Raw genomic sequence first — 10,974 nt, forward strand, 5'->3', positions numbered from 1 at the left:
TTTTTATGTAAGCTTATAGTGCAGATTTTAATTATGCTTGTAGTGCAGATTTCTTAGAGCTTAAAATGTAGATTTCTTTAGAGCAAATTTCTTTAGAGCTTGTAGTGCAGATTTCTTAAGAGATTATAGTGTAGATTTTGTTTAAGTTTACAGTGTAGATTTTTAGTGAAACTTGTAGTGCAGATTTGATTAAGCTTGTATGCAGATTTAGTTTTAGTACAGTTCAATAAGCATTTCAGTACAGTTCTATTAAGTATTTCCATGTAATTCTGTTAAACATTTCAGTGCAGAGTTAATAAGCATTTTAGTGCAGTTTTGTATGAGACACCTTTTTAATAGAGGTATTAACAAGTATAAGCAAGATAAAGAAAAGAAAGAAAAAGGCCAAGGCCTTAAGTAGATCCCAAAGTCAAGACTTTAGGGATTTTGGCACACAATGTGCTTAAAGAAAATGTCGAGGCATTATATATTAGAAGTATTAAAAGATAATAAGTATTTTATTTTTATCAGTGGCACTGTGCTGGACTCTCAGTTGTCCTTAGTAGTAACGGCACGGTCGACGGTCGACGGTCGACGACATGAGGGTCGCCAAATGGGCCGTCAAATGGGCCGCCAAATGCGTCGGGTCGTTACAATAGTAAACCCTACTAGATTCGGGACTAGCTACCTCAGGTCTAGTTAGGGATGCGCACATAGCAAGTACAGTTGCCGGGCTCAAGAGAAGATGATTATTATTTTGAAGTATTAAAAGTATTAGTTTTTGAACAAGTAAAGTAAGTTTCATAAAAGTATAAAAGTATAAATTTTAAACAAGTGAAATAAGCTTCACATAGGTTTAAAATTCTGCAAGTTTAGTTCTTTATGCTAGCATGATTGTATAGATTAGCTTTAGGTGTTTAGCATTTCAGCCTGTTTGATTCCTTTACTAGTAGATGAGCATGAGTAGTTTTTATTTTGAGCATTCTGTTTTAGTTTTCATTATACTCACATGCATATCGAGATTTTGTGAGTTCGATAGCGCTTACTAAGCATGTTGCTTATAGATTGCATATCCTTTTACTGCAGATACAGGAAAGGAAAAGATTTAGCAAAGGAAGACGACAAGGTGGCGCGGATGGTGCGTGATGCTTGGACTATAGAAGCCTTGGGATTTAGCATAAGAATTTATTAACAAAGAGTTGAATAGAATGTATTAGATGAGTCATTTAGTATTCCGCTGCTAGTTAATTGTAAGCTTTGAGTTCTCCGAGAGTTTTAGGAATTACTATCAATATGTGTACAATGTTAGTTAAGTAAAGTTAGTAGTCCAGTAGCGCTCCGCCCTCACAGTCTAGTAGTGAGGAGGGTGGGGTGTTTGGTTTTTCGGGCCGCGAAAACCGCTTTTTCGCGTCGCGGAAACCCCGAATCACCCTAGCCAACGACTCTCTTGCGAAGAAAAGATTTCAAAACAAAATTACGAGTACGAGTTTCTACTTATATCTACTCCTAGATCTACATGAAACGAGTTATACCTTTGAAGCGAAGCCCTTCGCGTTCCCGCTCGTCCAAACGGTGCCGGATCTCAAGAGTATCAAGATTGATACTCCTCTAGAAGTATCCACACGGACTCGTAGGTGGAGAAAAACACACAAAGAGGTGTGCTAGCACCTATGTGTGGTTCGGCCAAGTTGAGGAGGAGAGGGAGAGGAAGAGAGCTCCAAGAGGAAGAAGAAGGAATAATGCACTTGAATGAGGAAAATCAATTTGATTCTCATTCAAAAGTGACCGGCCACTTTCAAGTTGTGTAACTCCTAAAAAATTGCATTAAGTGCAATTAATGTGAAGCTATTAAAGAAAATGGCTTTGTAACTTCCATGAGGTGGCACCCATGATGATGTGGAGTAACATCATTGGTCCACATCAATGTCAACTCACCAATGAGGTGGCATAAAGTCAAGTCAAACTTGACTTTTATCTTCCTCTCAAGTCAAGTCAAACTTGACCAAATCTCTTCCATAGTTGATCGAATCCAATCATTTGATTCAAGCCAACTTAATATAATGAATCTAATTCATTTAATTAAATTGATTCAATGAGTCATAATCTAAATTAGACTCATTGAACACATGAATCAACTTGAGTCGAACTCAAGTTAGCCCAATTAGGATTACTCTTAATCCAATTTGATTCATCAAATGAATCTAATCCTCTTGGTTCATAATATGAACCTAATCTCCATCTAATTGTCCTTAATTAGTGTGTGACCCTATAGGTTCTTGTAACGTTGGCAATGCCCTAAACCTATTTAGGAGCATAAGTAATGAGCGGTATCTACACTACAAGAAAAAAGACATACAACAACGGTTTTTCACCGTTGTCGTAGGCCATTTTTAACTGTTGTTAAAGGCTGTGTTGTTAAAAGGGGTGGCAAACGACAACAGTTTTTAACCGTTGTCTGCGAAGGCAAAGACAACATTTTAACAACGGTGAAAAACTGTTGTCTTTTCCTACAAAGACAACAGTTTTTCACCGTTGTCTTTGAGCGTATGCCTAGGCTCTTCAACAACAGTTTTGAACTGTCTACGACAACGGCTAAAAAGCGTTGTCTTTTTAGCCAACGACATCGGTTTGACAACGGTTAAAAACCGTTGTCTTTTTAGGCAACGATGTTAAATAACATCAGTTTGTCACTATTGTCTTTTAACGCCATTGACAACAGTTTGACATATTTAAACTGATGTCTTTGGGTACAATATACAACATTTTGACAATAAATAAAAAACTTATTAATCTTTTCCTACTCAATGGTTTATAAAAAACATCCAGTGCAAATTTCATTGATAAAAAACCTACATAATCAATATTTACAATGCAAATATTCCAACATTCAAACATCACAAAAGTACCAAACATCAACATTCAAACATCACAAAAGTTTACACAGCCAAAAGTTTATATATATCACACATATAGTCCAAAATATCATGTTTTGTTGGAGCACGTCTTCTCTACCTGTGCATCTTCTAAACAGCCTGTGCATCTTCTAAACTGCAGCCTTTTCTGGTTTCTCCTCCCTCCTAGCTTCTCTTTTCTTCTCCTTTCACAGAAACTGCAGCATATGATTGCAAGTTAATTCATTTCCCAGGAGTAAATGGCATAAAAAATGGATCTCTTGGAAATTTCACACGTACCTGACCTTATTACAGTTTTACAAAAACTCAGAGTAGTATGTCTTAAAAGACCAGCTATATGGCTTTACAAGTAACTCTTAAGTATGGTAAACCAAACCTATCAACTTTACATATACCAAAAAAAATTCTATCCAATTTGAAGCATATAGAATCTAGCTAAATTCACAGAGCAAGCAATGGCTTAGAGCAACAACCAGATTCTGGTTCTATCATCGAGCATCAAAAAAGCATTATAGAATCTAGCTAAATTAGACATGAAAAATCAAGTTCCAACTTATTTCCGGAGCATACAAAATCACAAATACAAACAAGGGCTGAAGCAACAAAGCAGCACACAGAGAATTAAACAAACAAGCTTTACTAATTTAAATTCACAGAGCAAGCAAATTGATCAACCCACAATTATCATAAGGATCTACTCTCTTGATACTCAAATAGACTCAGTAAACGGCCTAACTTCTAGCACGAATCAAAATTCCTAACTATATTAGCATTTTCCCCAATTCATATTCGAATAAAATTCTCCGACAATCATGCAAAAGCATAGAGATGGTTTATTTAGTTTTTACACGGAATAGAGAGTAGAAAAGAGCAATCCAAACTTCCGACAACATCATAGAGGATACCGCTAATTAGATCATGGAAATCACATAGATAGAACTAGTAAAGAACATAAAAGCCCAAGATTTAATGATGAGACTGAGGGATTTAACAAAGGACCTGCATCTAACCATGTATCAAACCAGAAATTAATATGAACTTCACCTAAACGCCATCTAATCTGCTCTTCTGCTACGTTTCTCATCTGTAACGTCCTGTGCAGTTTTGTGAACTCATGTGTGCAGTTTAGTCATGCCGATTGGATTTGGTAAATGGACTCAGAGACATATATCTCCAAATCAAGTGCAATCAAGTATAAGCAGCATGCATTCAATTTAAATGAATATTATTATTGTCAAATGCAATAAGATGAACTCATGTATATACCTATTCATAAATATGATCTTGTATGCTTTCTGTTATCTCAGAGCGCACTTCATCAATTTCTTCTTGAGAGTACTCCGCTTTTGTGAACTGTGAACACACATAAATTATATGATCTTAAAGAACAAAATATAATTAATTGGAAAAAAATAATAACTAAATAACAATTCGTGAAGTGATACCAAAGATCATTTTGAGAAATTCGTCCTAGTTGATCTACTAAGATTACCCCAAAGAAGTCATCTGATATGATTCCCATGCTGTGAGAATCAATGATGATCGTATAATGAGTTGACAGAGTTCATGAACTATAAGAGCTGATAGCCTAGCTGGAACCAAAGACTCGATCGAGGCAGTTAGGAGGAAATGCAAGAGAACTGTAATAGATGCTTTAGAAACTAAAACCAAACTGCAACACCAAAATTGTTTTAAATAAAAGACAGAGTAGGAATTGTGATCAATACTAGAGCAATTGTGTTGATCCAAACAAATGGTGCAAGTGCAGCCTCAACTCCAACATTTCTTTCATCATAATAAGAAATAATATCTTATCGGCATGCATATATGTATATTCTACAACTACAGATCTACAGATCACAGATAAATGCACCAAATTAAATAGTACCAAACAAACAGCTTAAGAAATAGGATTTATTTTGCAAGAAGTGTTGCTAACTTAATGTAAATCAAGTAAAATGCATGCTAGTCAGGAAGTTGAATAAACATAGGTTATAAGTCAAGAAAGTTTTAGTTTTCTCACCAAGTTGTCTTTGTCCCTCATCGAATCATTAATCTTTTCATCTTCTTGATCAGTGCAATGCACATGAGTTGCCGACGCTGATTCCGCATGAACTTCGAAAGATGAATCATTATCATCACTCGTATCTTTAACAGAACTTGATTTATTCTCTGAACGCTTTCTCTTGTGCATTTTTTCCTCTCTGTCGCTCATCCTTCTGATCAAACAATAATAATAAAAAAAGGAACAAACTTGAAACTGTCTCGATCTCTATTAGTCATTGGGAACAACCATGCGAGCTACGTTGGATAAACATCGATGAAGGTAAAGAAAATAAATAAATAAATAAAAACAGAACTTATTTCACCAGAGGAAAATATCAGAATATAACGATCAACATGGAACCATTGAAAAAGGGAAATCGAACCTAGTGCTTCAACTTACACACTGGGTGGACTGATCTACTAAAATACCAATTTTATTGCCAAGGTTTTTTCTTTCATATAAACTATGACATAATTTAAAGATCAAAATTAGATTCTTTCCCTTTATTGCCAGTGGCCCATCAATTCAAGCAATTTACCTGGAGGTTAAGTAATGGTTCTTTCCCTTCATCAATACCTGAATTACAGTAAATGAAAATGGCATGTAAATTAACACCCTCATCAATAGTTTACATTAAAAGTAGAGTTACCATCCAATATTCTTTTGGCCACCATAGGTACAATTTTTCTAGCATATGAATCCCCAGCAATGTAGAGGGGATTGGAGATGAACTGTGGGTGCTCAACAAGCCACTGCAAAAGTGAAAGATTACATATTTAAGGCACTTACAGTAATTACATCAGGAATATATATGATCTTTCCCACCTGTAAAAGAAACTTAGAAGCCTGTTCGGACCAAATAGTATCGTTGGCATCATACCCTTCATATTTTCTTGAGTATGAGAATCCAGAACCCAACGGGGAATCTACAAAGATAATGTTGGCTACCTGCACGAATGTTTTCACGCAGACAGGACAAAAGCATGTATCATATTGCTTCCTCAATTACTGATCAAGAAGAAGAAGTTACCTTGGTCCAGGAATAAGGATGGTAGACCAAGCTTCCCTTATATGGTCCAGGAAACTTAAAGATATGGTCCAGGACTATTACATCTCATCATCTCAAGCAAACTTAGCATAGTCAGATATGAACCAGACTGAGTTAGGAGAACATCTTTCAAACTTGTATGACAGCAAGCTAACCAAGGAAACTTCAAAAAGACCGATATGCATCTTGCAATCTTCTACAATTTCCGCCCTACAAAGGTGGACTAAGACATGAGTCACAATCTTTATTAGTCTACATGATGAAATCTAATTGCTTGTAACTTCACCCAGATAGTATTTGTAACCAAGTCCAACTGGATATAACTTGCAAATTCAAATTCTCAGTCCTCATCCAGTTCTAAGCGCATTTCTTCATCAAGATGAATAACTAAGTTGTAGGTTTGCATACTCACTTTGCCTTTTGAGATCACTTGCCTACTAGAAAAGTCTGCACAGGTCAAGATCGTCCCATCAGGATCAATGATAGTGCCAGAACCTATACCCATTATAGGCATAGGACCATATACATCTGAAAAGAAGTATTGGAAAAAGCTCATCGTTCAAACGAATACACCTAAAAAAAATCCACATATTGAGGAAATCTGAAGACACAATAAAGTCCTTTCACCTTCAGTAAGACATATATTCACCACGGCAGGACCAGCTGCCGCGGCCGCTTTGACAATAGAGTTCCTTTTGAGGCATCCACTGCAGCATGCCACGTCCTTACTTGAATCCGGAGGTGGAAGAGGGCACGCGGTTGGAAAATGCCGTGCAAAAAACTCTACGAATCAGATTAAAAGATTATGCAACTCCAAATCGATGAAAGAAAACTTTAAGGACGATAGGTTAGGTTTAAACCTGGAGAAAAGACTGAGAATGGAAGCGTGAAATCTTGCGAGAAAATCGACGAAGTCGAAGACAGAAATTGCCGAAACGGATCGCATATCGAAATGGCGACATCTTTTACGAAGGGGAGCACATGCGTGAGAAAGAAGAGAAAATATTGAGAAAGGAGGTGAAGGGAAAAGGAAGAAAGGAGGGTTACTTGTGGGGAGGGAGGGGTCGTCGGAGGAACCGAGAGTGAAGGCGGTGAGAGCGAGGAAGCCAGTGGCGACGCCACGGCGGGGATGCTGCAACAGGAGACGCCGAAACATGATTCACCGCCGCCGATCGTAGACCAAGCTTCCCTTGGTCATGTAGGGAAGGGGGCCTTGGAATCCAGGTAAATAGGTGACCACAGAAGATGAGAGAGCAGAGGAAAAGAAGCAGAGAAAGATCAGTGAGACAATCAGGAGAGGGATTTCCATCTTCCTCCTCCTCCTTCCTTCTTCTTCCTTCTTGTGTTGGAACTGGCTGAAAGTCGAGGCGACGAGGAGGAGGCGGTGAAGATGGCTGAAAGTAGAGGCCGCGAGGAGGAGGTGGCGAGGCCGAAAGTTGAGGCGACGAAGAGGGCGGCGAGGAAGGAGGCAGCGAAGAGGGCGGTGAGGAGGGAGGCGGCGAAGAAGGCGGTGAAGAGGGTGGTGAGGAGGGAGGCGACGAAGAGGGCGGTGAGGAGGAGGCGGCGAAGAGTAGGGTTTTGGGAAAGAGACAGAAAAAAACAAATGACGAAGGAGAAAAAGTGGCGAAAGAAAAAATAATCGCATTCAACAACACTTAATAGACAACGGTTTTTAAAAACTGTTGTCGTAATCCCAAAAAAGTGCACATAGACAACAGTTTTAAAAAACTGTTGTCGTTCCCTTTAAAAACCGTTGTCGTATCCTAAAAAAAACATAAATTGACAACAGTTTTTAAAAACCGTTGTCATAGGCCAAAAAAATTACTAAAAGACAACAGTTTTTGTTAAAACCGTTGTTAAAAGATAAAAAGACAACGGTTTGGTATAAAACCGTTGTCGTTTGAGTGTTGTTGAATGACATTTTTCTTGTAGTGCTAGCAACACATCATTACTACCCAAGTTACAAGAATGTTGAGATCCAACATCACCTTGTGACTACTAATTGTGACTCCTCACAATATATGACAAGTGTCCTTCTATCCTAGACATCTAGATTGGTCAATGTGAGGCATAGACCGTGTCATCCTCTGACCAATCTAAATCCTGAACTCCAAGTAGACTCACTAAATCAAATGAGCTCAATATCCTATATTGACTCATTTGGGCATGGCCATGCACTTCGTGGTCTCACTCTATCAAGAATACCGATGTCTCTCCCGTCATATAGGAGGGATAGATCCCATCTACATCACTCACATCCCTCTGCATAATTTGTTATATACCCAGTAATCGCCTTTATAGTCCACCCAGTTACGGGTGACGTTTGACGAAACCAAAGTACATAACTCCTTATGTAGGGATCTATGGTGACTTCAGGTCTATGGACTAATAGTCATACTAATAGCCACATGAGAAAGTATATGACACTCATATAACGATCCATGATACTTTCTCACGGCGGGTCATTCAGTACACATTCTCTAATGTATACCCATGTGTCAACTTGATATCTCTATATCCATGACTTGTGAGATCAAGTCATCGAGTTGACCTACATGCTAGTCTTATTGCATTAACATTGTCCCTGAATGTTAATACTCGACTAGGAATGATTAAGAGTAGTGTTCCCTATATCATCTCACTATCGATTCAACCAATCGATTGATATAGGTAAGAACCTTCTACTCAAGGACGTTATTATACTTAGTTTATTTGGCACCAATACAAGTAAGTATAATAACCAAATAAATGCCTTTATTAATATAAAAATATGATACAATAAGTCCATAATACAATCATCAAATGATTGGCTCTAGGGCTCTAGCTAACAATCTCCCACTAGCACTAGTGCCAATCAGTGTAGGCTCTAAGCCCAAATGACCTAGTGTGACCATCATGCTTCCTCTGTGCCAAAGCCTTGGTCAAGGGATCTGCGATGTTAGCCTCTGTAGGTACTCTGCAAATCTTCACATCTCCTCTCTCGATGATCTCTTGAATGAGATGAAAGCGCCGTAGTATATGTTTGGTCCGCTTGTGTGAGCGAGGTTCCTTCGCCTTTGCTATAGCTCCATTGTTGTCACAATAGAGCTCAATGGGGTCAGCAATGCTAGGAACCACCCCAAGTTCAGTGATGAACTTGCGGATCCAAACTGCCTCCTTTGCTGCCTCTGATGCAGCAATGTACTCGGCTTCTGTTGTAGAATCACCACCATTAATGCAAAATACGAACCCCGACTGTGATCTATAGTCATCCTGGTCGGTCTGGAAGCTAGCATCACTGTAACCCTTTATAGCTAGTTCATCATCGCTTCCATATATCAAGAAATATTCTTTAGTCCTTCTTAAGTACTTAAGAATATTCTTGACTGCTATCCAGTGACTTTCACCTGGATCTGACTGGTATCTGCTCGTCATGCTCAAAGCATACGAGACATCAGGTCGAGTACATAGAATGACGTATATGATCGATCCTATGGCTGAGGCATAAGGGATCTGATCCATGCGGTCTCTCTCCTCTCTAGAAGAGGGACCTTGAGTCTTCGAAAGACTCACGCTATGTGACATCGGTAGAAATCCCTTCTTGGAGTTCTGCATGGCAAACCGAAGGAGTACCTTGTCAATGTATGTACTCTGACTTAGGCCAAACAATCTCTTAGATCTATCTCTATAGATCTATATCCCTAAAATGCGGGATGCCTCACCTAACTCCTTCATTGAGAAGCAACTCCCTAGCCAAGTCTTGACAGACTGAAGCATAGGGATGTCCTTCCCAATGAGTAGTAGGTCATCCACATACAATATGAGGAAGACAACTAAGTCCCCTACAACCTTCTTGTAGACACAAGGCTCATCTTCATTCTTGATGAAACCAAACTATTTGATTGCATCATCGAATCGAAGATTCCAGCTCCGAGAAGCTTGCTTTAGTCCATAAATGGACCTATGTAGCTTGCATACTCTGCTAGTATGCTGTGGATCTACAAAACCCTCAGGTTGTGTCATGTACACATCCTCGAGCAGGTTTCCATTCAGAAATGCGGTTTTGATATCCATCTGCCATATCTTATAGTCATGGTAGGCTGCAATAGCAAGCATGATCCGAATGGACTTAAACATCGCTACTGGAGAAAAGGTTTCATCATAGTCAATATCATGAATCTGCTTGAAACCTTTAGCTACCAAGCGACCCTTATAGATAAGTCCATCCATGTCAGTCTTTCTCTTAAAGACCCACTTACACCCAATGGGTTTTACCCCTTCAGGTGGATAAACCAAAGTCCATACTTGGTTGGTGAACATGGATTCCATTTCGGATCTCATGACCTCTAGCCATTTCTCGGAATCTGGTCTCATCACAGCTTCTTGATAGGTGGCAGGCTCATCCTCTATGAGCACAATGTCATCATGGTCAGATAAGAGAAATGAGTATCTCTCAGGCTAACGACGTACCCTATCAGACCTGCGAAGAGGTATGTCTACTTGAACTGGTTGTTGTTCCTCAACTCCTTGTGGAACAACATCATCCACAACACTTTGTGGTTCCAGTTCAATTTTCATCGAGGCATCAGTGCTATTGTTCGCATCTTGAACTTCTTCAAGATCGAACGCGCTCCCACTAGTCTTTCTAGAAACAAAGTCCCTTTCTAGAAAGACTCCAGTCTTTGCCACAACTACCTTGTGCTGACTGGGAATGTAGAAGTAATATCCCTTAGTTTCCTTGGGATATCCAATAAAGTAGCACTTGTCGGATTTGGGTCCTAATTTGTCTGAGACTTGATGTCTAACGTAAGCCTCACAACCCCAAATCATCATAAAAGACACCTGGGCATCTCTCCCAGTCCATACCCTATATGGTGTCTTTATCACGGCCTTGGATGGAACTTGGTTGAGTATAAAAGTTGCCGTGTCTAGAGCATAGCTCCAAAGGTATGTCAGAAGATCTGTGTGACTCATCATAGATCGCACCATATCTAATAGGGTACGATTCC

General features: G+C 39.1%; 2 long non-coding RNA genes across 2 annotated transcripts; both read right to left on the reverse strand.

Moving 5' to 3' along the window:
* Positions 1–5,479: 5,479 nt before the first annotated feature.
* LOC122003870 lies at positions 5,480–5,850 on the reverse strand. Its single transcript, XR_006118133.1, has 3 exons — positions 5,764–5,850; positions 5,588–5,690; positions 5,480–5,514 (listed from the first exon to the last, which is right to left on the reverse strand). It is a non-coding gene; the product is annotated as an uncharacterized LOC122003870 (long non-coding RNA).
* A 772-nt stretch (positions 5,851–6,622) lies between these two features.
* Positions 6,623–7,049, reverse strand: LOC122003742. Its single transcript, XR_006118071.1, has 3 exons — positions 7,034–7,049; positions 6,847–6,948; positions 6,623–6,769 (listed from the first exon to the last, which is right to left on the reverse strand). It is a non-coding gene; the product is annotated as an uncharacterized LOC122003742 (long non-coding RNA).
* Positions 7,050–10,974: the final 3,925 nt, after the last annotated feature.

Source organism: Zingiber officinale, chromosome 7B (assembly GCF_018446385.1).
Source record: "Zingiber officinale cultivar Zhangliang chromosome 7B, Zo_v1.1, whole genome shotgun sequence".
Classification (NCBI taxonomy): Eukaryota; Viridiplantae; Streptophyta; class Magnoliopsida; order Zingiberales; family Zingiberaceae; genus Zingiber; species Zingiber officinale.